General features: G+C 47.5%; 1 long non-coding RNA gene across 1 annotated transcript; it reads right to left on the bottom strand.

Annotated features, from left to right (window-relative positions):
- Positions 1 to 6779: 6779 nt before the first annotated feature.
- LOC127485718 (uncharacterized) lies at positions 6780 to 9255 on the bottom strand. The gene is made up of 3 exons (XR_016217619.1): positions 9185 to 9255; positions 8523 to 8642; positions 6780 to 8312 (listed from the first exon to the last, which is right to left on the bottom strand). It is a non-coding gene; the product is annotated as an uncharacterized LOC127485718 (long non-coding RNA).
- Between the last annotated feature and the right edge of the window lie 2236 nt (positions 9256 to 11491).

Raw genomic sequence — 11491 nt, forward strand, 5'->3', positions numbered from 1 at the left:
AATTAAAAGATAATGAATATTTTGCAATGAACGCTTAGAAGCTCATATGCGTGTGTGTGTGTGTGTGGTACCTTTCTCTCAACTGCTCTGTAAATTTGAAAATTAAATTTAAAAAGCCGTTGTTCTTCACAGCCACTGGGCCCTTTCTGCTCAGTGAACTGTTGGTCCTGCCGTGGGCAGGTAGTGGGTAATGGATGGCTTCCATCAACAGCAATGCCAGGACTCATTTGATCACTTCACTGGTGCCATTATCAATGTTTCTCTGCACTCTGTCATCTCCCTGTGGGTCACGGCAGCTCGGGGAGAGGCACGGGTGGTGAATGCAACAAAGGTTTTTATTACATGAGATGGAGTTTCCAATCCTGGGATTCTCAGATCACCCTGTTGAGGGGTAAAGCCAGGTGCCCCACTGCTATTTTCTCCATCCCTCTCCAGGCAGGTTCCTCCCTCCATGACCCTGGCCTCCTTGTGTAGCTCTTGTCCTAGGAGCCCATCACACTGTTAACTGGCCACCAGGTCTCTGAGCTGCCAACTATATTAGGCTTCTACATGTTACCCCAGGCTCCTGGCATTGGGGTATATTCGGGTAATCCAGCTTTTTCCGATTTGTCTGTTCTCTGCCCACCTAATGTCTCATTGGATGGAGGAGATTCTGTTATTCCAATTGTTTTCTTAAACAAAACTGCAAGACTTTCTTCCTGGCCTCTGTAACAGAAGACTCATCAATCTTCATCACATACTCAGCCCACACCAGCTGGCTTTCTCCCGTTTTATGTTTAGAAAATCTACTGTAATAAATGGTTCTTTTTAAACTCTTCTAGTGTAACCTTTATTGGTTGAGTGGTGATAGCAGAAAGATCATTCGTATTATAATCCATTGTTTCTCTGTGTGTCTTCTCGTTTCACCTCCCAATTCTCTGAGAAAAGGGACTTACCCTCTGACACTCAAACTCTCTCTGATACACACAATAGTAGGAACTCAATAAATGTTCACTGAGCAAAAGACTCATCCATTGCTGTAACAACAGCCCCTTGCTAACTGGACAGTGGTGCAGAAGGAACAAGCATTTCCTCTGACATATCACATGGCTGACATTTCATAGGGACCTGCCTGGCGTCTTGAGCCTTCCATATCAATGTGATGCAAAAGAAGTGTTGGGAGGGGACCTCCTTTGCTCAAGGCACAATGCAGCCTGTATTTCTTGAGCTTCTACAGGTCAAACCTGCATGCCCTCATGTAACAATTATCCCTGGGAGCCAGCGAGCCAGGAACCCTATTGGTGCCAAGGTTGAAAGCTGAAGGCTTACAGATTGCTTGTAAGCAACTCCCCACGTCTTAGGGAAAGCTGACCCAGGTACTCAAGTCACAACCAGGTGAGGCAAGAAAACTAAGTGCTCCAAGAAAAAAGGCGAAAACATTGTCCTGAGTCCTGCATCTGGAATGAAATGGACAAGCTCTCAGGTTAAGAAATCTGCAACAGATCACGAGCAACAAGAAGATATATAGAGCTTGTTCCCATCACAAAACATTCTGGCCAGTGTTGAGCTCTGCACCCTTGAAGCATACAGCATACCCCTCAGCTCCTCATTTGTAGAGGAGGAACCAACAAGGGGACTTGAAATTTGTGGGAAAATAGAATTACAAGGTAAGCTTGTGTTGGTACAAAACTTGTTTGAAATCCACGCATAGCTTTTTTCATGACTCACATTTTCCATGGACTTTTTCAAGACCCCTTATTAAGAATCGTGGTGGGGAAGTGACTGGCCACGGTCCCACAGCAGGAGGTAGCTGAGCCAGGACCCCCTTCGTCAGTTCCTTACTGCTGGGTTTGTCTGTGGAGCTGGTGTGAGGCACGACTCTCGGTACTAAATATCAGACTCCCAACTGCTGACTCAACTGGCCGAGGGTCCCTGCTTCTAAAGCTCCCCGTGTGATACTAAGGAGAACCACACGTCTTTCCATCCTGTGTTTTTGATGATTTGACATTGGCAGGTTTTGTGCAAGACCGGGCTCTGTAGACCATCAGGAGTCTGGATCGCAACACTGATGGTACCCCCTTCCTCTTCCCTTCAAACAGTGGGCTTCCCTGTCATCTGGTAGACACAGTGGATGATTTAATGCATCATTTGGCTCCTGGCACTCTCTCACTCAAATCACTACCATGTTCTGCTGAGGCCAAAGTCCTTATTGTGGCCTGGAAAGCATTCCTCCCGGGGACTTGTGGTCTTCAACCTCTAGCTTGCTCTCTCCAACCACCTCCTGCTGCTCCTGGAACCTTCTAGAAAAGGCTCAATTTTCAGTGCTATTTCCTCTGCCTGGAACAACCCCACCTGCCACTGATCTGCCCTGTGGCTCAACCCCATGCCTCACCCAGTGCAGATAACCTGCCTGCCTTGTTCAAGCGTTTTCCCCCATCACCCATACCTCCCTTGACTGTCATGTATTTATTAGGTGTACTTCTTTGTCTCTCCCCAGCCTGGGAGCTTTGTTTGCTTCATTGATAGAGTCTAAGGAGCTGAAAATGCCTGGTAAGAGTAGGTATTATAATAAATATTTGTGGGGGCTGGCACTGGGGCACAGTGGGTTAAGCTGCCTTCCACTTACAACATCTGTCTTCCCTATCCCCCTTTCAGAGTGCCAGCAGCTCAGCTTATGATCTGGCTCCCTGCTAATGTGCCTGGAAAGGCAGTGGGTGATGGCCCAAGTGCTTGAGTCCTTGCCACCCACATGGAAGACTCTGAAGGAGTCCTGGGCTCCTGGCTTCAGCCTGGCCCAGATTTGACCGTTGCAGTCATTGGGCAAGTAAACCAGCAGGTGGAATCAATTTCTCTCTGCGTGTCTCTCCAATTTTAAAATAAATACTTGTGGAATTAATTTGCAAGAAAGGGTTTGTTGATCAAAATACCCTCAATCGAAAGGGAGTTTGTGAGCAACTTGGCTGGACCTATGTGGTCCTTGTCATGCTGCAGATATTCAGCGCCTGCAGAGATCCATGGTGAGGACAAAGGGCATTGGTAACTGTGGGCCCCCTGCACCAGAGGATGGTTAAGGGGAGGTCTTCCAGCAGGAACCCTGAGAACAGCCAAGTAAAGGTTGCTTCTGCCCTTGGCGAGGTGGTGACGGACAAATACACACAGAGGCCATGCGGCACCCAGGGATGTGAAGGATTCTGGGAGAAAGGCATCATTATTTTGGTAAGGGTGGATGACAGGTCTTTTAGGGAGTAAACCATGGTCCAGAGGAAACATACAGAAATCATATTTTAGATGTTCAAAGAGCCCTGCCAAATTCTTGCACCCGGACCCATTTTTAAAGCTTTAGTTGGCATGGTGTGGGGCAGACATCGTGGGCTGATGAAGTGGATGAGAAAATGCCGCAGATGCAGGGAGAACAGGAAGAAAGGGGCAGCTCTGGAAGGAGCGGCCTTGGTTTGGGAACCCCGGCCAGGAACCCCAGAAATGGTCCCTCATAAGAATTTTGCAAATGATCCAGAAGAAAGTATATCCAGCAGAGTCTGCAACTGAACACGTGACCTTGCACCTTCCTGGCTGGTGGGACGCCAGGGCAGTGGAGACAGATGGTGCAGGTCATCAGGGCTGAGCATGTGGTGGGGAAGCAGCCAACGAGCTTCACTGGGGAAACTCTGGACATACATACATACAAGGAAAAATGGGCTGGAGACGTCAGCATGACCCAAGGGAAGGTCAGAAGAGGCACGGGCACTCCCACTGGACCACCTCAGCCAGGTTAACAGTGGATGCCGGACCCTTCCGGAAATGGGCATTGGTCATTAAGGGATGGAGTGCATTTTCCCACTGCTTTTTGAAGTTGGGAAATGGCTGCCATTCTCTCCCTATCTCCTGTCCTGAGGGTGCCTCTTAACTTCCCCCATCCCACTTCACAACTTTGGGCTTTCAATTGTGTCTTCCCCACCACCTTGTGAGCCCCCAGCACCCCTTCTTCTCTATCTTCCCCAACCACACTCACCCCTCACTGCCCTGAGCTCCCTGCTCAGATCTCTGTGGAATGCTTTAATATTTGCAAGAGGTGTCTTTCATGCGGGCACTCACGATTAATGGGATGCATGATTGGATCAAGTCTGTGTGTTTCAAGACAGACACAGGGAGATGGAAAGATGCCAAGTCAGCCAGGGGAGGGAGGCACCATGGCCAGAAAGCTGGGCTCCTCAGTCTGGAATGAGGACCAGTGAAACAGGCAAAGGAGCACATGGAAATCCTTGAAAGTGGAGAGGTGAACAGGACCTGGCTCACCGAATCAGAACACTGGAAAGACGAAGGTGCCAATGGTGTTTAAAAAGTCCTTTCAAGTGAATGGAAGCCTCCTTGAATCTTTCTGAGTATGAAGCATGATATTCTTAAAAATCAGCTGGTTGGGTAAGATTTGCATACTGTTAAATACACCTGTGGAGAGTACAGTTCCATGAGCCTTGACAAATGTATACATCCGTGTAGCCAACATCGTTATTAAGATGTAGACCATGTCCATCAACCCATGAAAGTTCCTTCATGCCCCTCTAAAGTTAATCACTCTGACCCAATTCCTTGAGGAGCCACTGACTTGCATTTAAACGAATTTTTTTTTGTGAAGCACACATACACACACACAGATGCACACACACACACAGACAATAGATAAATATAGAGAGAGTTCCTATCTGTTTTTCACTGTTGAAGTGCCCACATGGACAGACTGGGCCAAGCCAAAGCCAGGAACTGGGAGTGCAATCCAGGCCTCTCAAGGGAGAGGCAGGAGCCCAATTACTTGAGCCACCACTGCTGCCAAAGTCTCCATTAGTAGCAAGCTGGAGTCAGGAGTTAGAGCCCAGAATCCAGCAGTCACTCCAACCTGGGATTCAGGCATCCCAACCACAGGCCAACAGCTGCTACGCAGTGGTCTGCTTTTCATCACTACGGATTAACTTGCTCCTCCAGCACTGGTACCCAATTTTCATATCTGGCTTTTTTGTTTGTTTGGTTTTTGAGCTTCATTCCTGGTGCTGTACATATCAGTAGCTACATCTATTTCATTACTGTATATTACCTCATTTTGGACCATGGTACAATTTGTTTATTCATTTATCTATTATTATCTACTATTCAGTTGTTTCAAGTTTGGGTCTATTATGAATAAAACTACTGTGGACATTTGTGTACAAGTCTTTTTCATGGATAAGACACAGTACTGATAAGTAAAATTAAAAAATCTCAGAGCTAGACAGAACAGAAAAGAGGGATCCTAATGTGCTGAGTTCAGTCTTCTGCCTCCAGCCCTCTGCTTTCTCCCCTCCACCACAGTCCTGAGAACTGGATGTTTGGTCTCTGTTTGCCCCCTGCTAGGGAACGCACTGCCTTTTTTTTTTTTTTGACAGGCAGAGTGGACAGTGAGAGAAAGAGAAACAGATAGAAAGGTCTTCCTTCTGTTGGTTCACCCTGCAATGGCCGCTGTGGCCAGCATGCTGTGCTGATCCGAAGCCAGGAGCCAGGTGCTTCTCCTGGTCTCCCATGTGGGTGTAGGGCCCAAGCACTTGGGCCATCCTCCACTGCCCTCCCTGGCCACAGCAGAGAGCTGGACTGGAAGAGCAGCAACCGGGACATAATCCGGTGCCCCAACCGGGACTAGAACCCGGTGTGCCGGCACCACAGGTGGAGGATTAGCCTATTGAGCCTCGGCACCGGCCTAAGCCATGGCACCAGTTTCACTGCCTTTCAGAGCTGCTTATCAGAGAATCCTTCAATTGCTAGAAAGTTCTCCCTGACACTGAATTGCAAATGGCTGCTGGATAGGGCCCTGGTGTGGTGCTGCAGTGAAGCCTGGTAACAGCCACACAGCCGGGTATTTTACAAAGGCCCCCAGAGTGACTTCCGGTCTTCCCTGTTTCAGTCACCATACCCTTTGTTCTGTCATCCATTCCACTTGAGACTTGCTTGAGCTTGTGGTCAATGCCTCTTCAGCTGCTTCATAACAAACGGAACACATTGCTCCAGCAACTGAACACCTGCCCAGCACTGGCCAGCAAAGCCCACGTCTGCACACAGCATTGCCTGATATTAGCCAGGGCTCTCCATCACCCATTGCTAACCCCACAGAGCTCACAGGCAGCCAGGGAGCCGCCCGCAGGCTCTGCTCACATGTGCTGCTGCTAAACCCTATCCCCCCATCCTGTGCTTCATGCAGTGGGCAGATTTATGGAAATGGCACAGGCCTGAAAATACAAATTGCTTCAGAAATGAATCAGACAACTTCATGGTTGAAAGACCCATAATGGCTTATTACGGCAAACTGGCATGTGTTGTGCTGTCCGTGCCTTACTTTTCTAGCTGACAGCGGGATCAACAGCTATGTTGAACTAGAAGGTTCTGGAAGCCCCTAATAGCTCCTAAAGTTTGTGATGCCTTCTCCCACCAAATGTTCTTTGGTGCCACTGTCAGCAGCATACAAAGCCAGCTGGGCCAGGGGCTGCCTCAGCTGCAATGTCATCTTGGAGGAGAAGTAGTAGAAGAAAGAGAAAGGGAAGGAAGGCTAGGGAGAGGCCGGCATTCCTGAAAATCCCAAATGTCACTCAGCAGGAGACGGGCAAGGTGTGGCACCCACACCTGGGGGAAGACAACTGCTAGTTCCACCCACACGTTAAGATGTTACTTTTTATAGTTTACTTTTTATTTTTGATAATGTGAAATGCATTCATCTTTGAATTCTTAGAAGTGCAGAAAAATTTTAAAGAAAAAACTACCATTAATATTAGGAAGTGTTTCCTTTTAGTCACTTTTTATTTCTTTGCTCCTTAAAAAAGAGTCTTGAGAGACACATAATTGTTTTCATCTCTCCTTTGACCCATCCCTCCTTCCAATGTATGCCCACATACTCCATGTTTTGTAAGAGAAAGGGGCATAAACACGTTCCCCTACTTTAACACTCTCTTGTCCATTTTCCCATGCAACTAAGAATCCTTTAAAAACACAAATTTAATGATAGTGTAGCATTCCGTGATACACATAAACTGTGAAGCGTAATCATTCCTAATCTTACATATTTAGCTTGCTTCTAGTATTTTCCCATTATTGCCACTCAGAGACAACTGTTCCTATACTCAGAACTTTCACATTTTCAGTTATTTTTCAGTTATTTTAAGGATATACTCTTACCACTGAAATATAATTTGAAGTGTACTTTCTTGAGACTTTTCATTCATATGAAAAGTACATATGTATACATATGTATACATAAGTATGTGTAGATAGATCGATCGATCGATCGATCTACAAATCCCACCCCACAGTCCCGATGTGGTCCTGCCATCCTACTTCAATCAGAAATTTCCAAAACCAATGGCATGGATCAGCTGTCAGCATCACTTCCTAACTGAATATGACACAGAAGAGAAAAAGTAGAAAAACCCTAAATTTCTCTCCAAGGATCCTAAGCCCCAGAGGTGAGTGGAACATGAACTATTAGACAGAAAATGGGTGGTTAATTGCTAGAAAGTAAACAGCCACACAACCCTGGAAAGCCAGAGGCACGGGGATGTCATTCAGCCAGAATGGCAGGTGCTGCACCCTTCACCCTGGCAGTAGCTGGGATTGTGCCTGTGTGATGAGTGGGCTCCCCGCTGCCAGTCTGCTAGGCCTGCCATGACTAAACACCACAGACTGGGTGACATAAACATCAACCGTGGACTTTCTCAGCAATCTGGAAGGTGAGCAGGGCTGGTCTCCACTGATGCCTCTTTCCTGGGCTTGGGGATGGCGTCTTCTCCCTGTGTCCTTACATGGTCATCTCTCTGGGTCATCTGTGTTCTGATCTCTTCTGATAAGAACACAGATTGCGTGAGGACCCAACCCAGTGGCATTATTTGGATGTGATCATCTTTATAAAGGCCCCATCTCCAAATGCAGTTGTATATTGAGACTTAGGACTTCAACATGTGAGTTTTGGGGGGACACAGTTCAGCCCGTAGCCCTGACCTAATGGAAGTACTGGTGTATGAGGCGGGCTTTGGTTTGTAATCTGGACTCATCAGCCTCCAATGCAGGGATCCGGGGCTCTGCAGGAGTCCCTTCCTCCGAGTGGTTCTCCAGGTCCTCAGGGAATTCCTCGTTCCTCATCATGTTGTATGGAAGCTCAAGCCACTCGGAGAAGCCACATAAATGAACTCTGGTCAACAGTCCCCGCTGAGCCCCGTCTGAAGTCATCCCAGCCCAGCTACCTGACACGTGAGTGAAGAAGTTCCAGATGAGTCCAGCCTTCAACCCTTTCGCAGCTGTGTTCTGGTTGCATTTCTGATTCCTGGAACCTGTGAGTATAGTAAGACGATGTTTTATGTCACGTTTTGGATGGGATTCTGGTTTATTCAATGTTATTCCACTGGGTAACGAAGGAGCTGGATGATCACCCAGACCGCACACGTTTTCATCTATACTTCCAACAACTGTTTGTTCTGAACAGCATCCTACATGCTCTTTGGGGCACTGGGGAGTTGGGGTGGCATTTGCATGTGACTCACAGTGCAGTCTAAGTGATGAGTGCTTTGCCAAGGAAACGACCTGGAGCGATGGCACAGAAGCACCAGATTCTCACACAGATGACAGTGCGGAGTCAGATGGGTTAACAAGCACGTTGGTCCCTATGGAAAATGGGGAAAGCAGAGTCCCTCTAAGAGGGTGCACAATGCTTGCTTCCCTCACAAGTTACCTTCAGCAGGATCAAGGTGCTAAATCCTGCTGCACGTTTTCCCCCAAAAGCTGCCTTTACCAAAAACCAAGGTGTCTGCCCACTCCTTGGGAGCTTCCAATCCTATCATGAGAATAGCAAGGGAGTGGTGATTCCACTCTTCTGAGCCCCCAGGTTACTGTAGAAACAAGTTGCCCACCCCACACTTCTGATGGCTCTTCCACGTGAGACAATTCTTTCCTGTGAGACAAAGGACCGAGATCATCTTTCTCTGTTACCTTTTCACCCATAACAATAGCAGGAACAGTGTGCTGAGGTCAACCCCAGCCCTCCTCTCTAGCAGTGGGCATCCCTATGTCCACGGTCTGTTCCCAAAGGAATTGAAGGCAGTTTTGTTTTATTTTACATCAACTTCCTCTTTAAAACAAGATGTTCTTTAAGATCCCCTCTACTAAGTTTTCGTGATGCAGGATGGACAATCTTTGTCTCATTTACCCCTAAAGCAGAAGCAACGCTTTGCATCAGGAGATGCAGGTTCAAACCCCAGCCCCGCCGCTCACTGGCCAGACAGCCTGGGCAAATCATTTAAATCATCTGAGCCTAGCCTCAGTCAAATGGAAAAACATGTGCTTTACCACATGGGGATTGTTGTGAAGATTAAAGGCTTATGTGAAAGTCAGGTGGAGAGATGTCTGCTGAATCCCTTGTTAAAGTCTCTCTCTTTCTCCAAACATCTCAAGCCATCTGCATTTTCTCTGCCCTAAAGGCTGCCAAATCTCCCCTCAGTTGAGGTCTCCTCTCTCTCTCCCTCCCTCCTTCCCTGGCCACCCCTGAGCTGCATGCTGTCCTCCCTGACCAAGGCTAAAGCCCATGCACAAATGCAGGAGACATGCCCAGAGGCCGGCCTCCTGAGCTGTTACTCACCCCCTGATTCCTGTCAGCAGGAAACAACCTCCTCTCAGTTCTGTCACCACTTTATCGTTTTCTGTAGCACCTTCGTGCTCAACTGCTTGGAAACATCCTCTCTCCTTGCCACCAATTTCTCTACCAAGGCTGTCACAGGGCCTGTGAGGATATCTTCATTGCAGAATCTAGAGGTCACTTAGCCCTGATGTCTTGACACTGGGTCAGATGCCTTGAAGTCATTTCCTCTGCTTCTGCCATTTGGCATCCACGTCTTATCTGCAAGTGATGCCCCAGCGATGCGTCACAGTTAAGAAGTTCAAATCCGAACCTCCCACCAACTCTGCGTCTCCACCTATGTTCCCTCTCTTTGGAAACCAGATGGACATTCCCCCAACCTCCCAAGCCAGAAAACAGGCTGCCATCCCGGATGCCCCCTTAGCTCACAGCTCCTTAGCCTGTCGCCTCTCCCCCATCCCAGCCGCTGTTATTTCCTGTTAAAATTGCTCCCATGGTCTCCTAGCAGGTCTCCTGGCTTCCAGTCTTGCCCCATCTCGATCCACGGCATGGCCTGAATGATTATGTCTAAAAGCATTTTTCATTACACAATCCCTGTATTGAAAACCCTCTTGGTTCTCCACTGTTCTCAAGCTGAGTTTCAAACTTGGCTTTGCACGTGCTGTTCCCTCTGCCTGGAACAGCCTCTCTCCACCCTTGTGTATCCACGGGTCTCTGTTTAGCTGTTACTTCTGGAATACTACCTCCCTTATGCAGTATTCCCTTTGGAGCCTTTGCTTATCACACAATTGCTGTTTCTCTATTGCCTAGCACTGGGGCTGGCGCTAATTGAGTGTTCGGGTAAACACTGGCTGAAAAGCAGGGATGGGAGGGATGACTACCTGCCAATGGCTTTTGAACTTGCCACAGAATCACCTGGGGGCCTTGTGAAACCGCAGGCTGGGCTCCCACCTGACTTCCTGATTCATGCCACCTAGGGGAGGCAGCTGAGGCTGCTTGTCAGGGGTTAGGAACCCCGGTTTCCTGCAACGTCAAGGCACCTGAGGGTGAGGGATACTTTCAAAGAAAACTGGAGGTTCGCTAAAGTTCTGTACCTTTCTTCTCCATAGCTTCCTTAACGGTATTTTTTGAGATTTTAGCTTCTGAAAATGTTTTCAGGAAACTAGTTGGGCTCTAAGGTAACCAGAACACATGCCCCATTAGGGCTCAAAGGCAGCACCTGGAGGCTCATTGATGGATTGCCAGGCAATGGAACAAAGGTGAGGCTGAGGCTGGGCTTAGCAGTTGGCAGGGATCTGAGTGAAGGGCTGAGGCCTCCAGTCGGGAGAGTTCTCAGGGGACAGGGCCCCAGGGACCGCTCTCAGGCATGCCCTGGATGTGCAGTGGTGGGGCGTGATTTGCACACAGAAGGGCACAGCATCCCTGGTGGACAAGTTCTTGTTGTAACTTGGCCTCTGATGGTTGGGGATTATTTTTCTCAAAAGCACTGAGAACCCATTGGGGATGTTTCTTAATGAGGTATAGGTAAGAAAGGACTTCTTTCTGCTCAGCATCTGCTTTTTAAAAATAAGCTTTATTAGTTTATCTTCATTGTAAAAAACAAACTTGGAAATTTAGAAAGCAAAAAAAAAGCATGTAATTCTATGTCCCCTGAAGGAAATCCTGTTTTGAATTTGACATCTATGCTCTAAGAAAAAAAAAGGATTATTCCACATTATAGACATGCTCTTTTATAAGACAATACTTACCTGTTTAACTTGTTGATTTTATAATAAAACCTCCATAGAGCAAGTATTTATCAATGTTTCTAACTATTCTTTTAATACTCATTAAATCTGCTCTATGTACTGTACTGTCTTTATGCCTTTGTGAGAATCAAAG

The sequence above is a fragment of the Oryctolagus cuniculus genome, chromosome 12, assembly GCF_051225735.1.
Source record: "Oryctolagus cuniculus isolate XC-2025 breed Fujian yellow rabbit chromosome 12, ASM5122573v1, whole genome shotgun sequence".
Taxonomy (NCBI): domain Eukaryota; kingdom Metazoa; phylum Chordata; class Mammalia; order Lagomorpha; family Leporidae; genus Oryctolagus; species Oryctolagus cuniculus.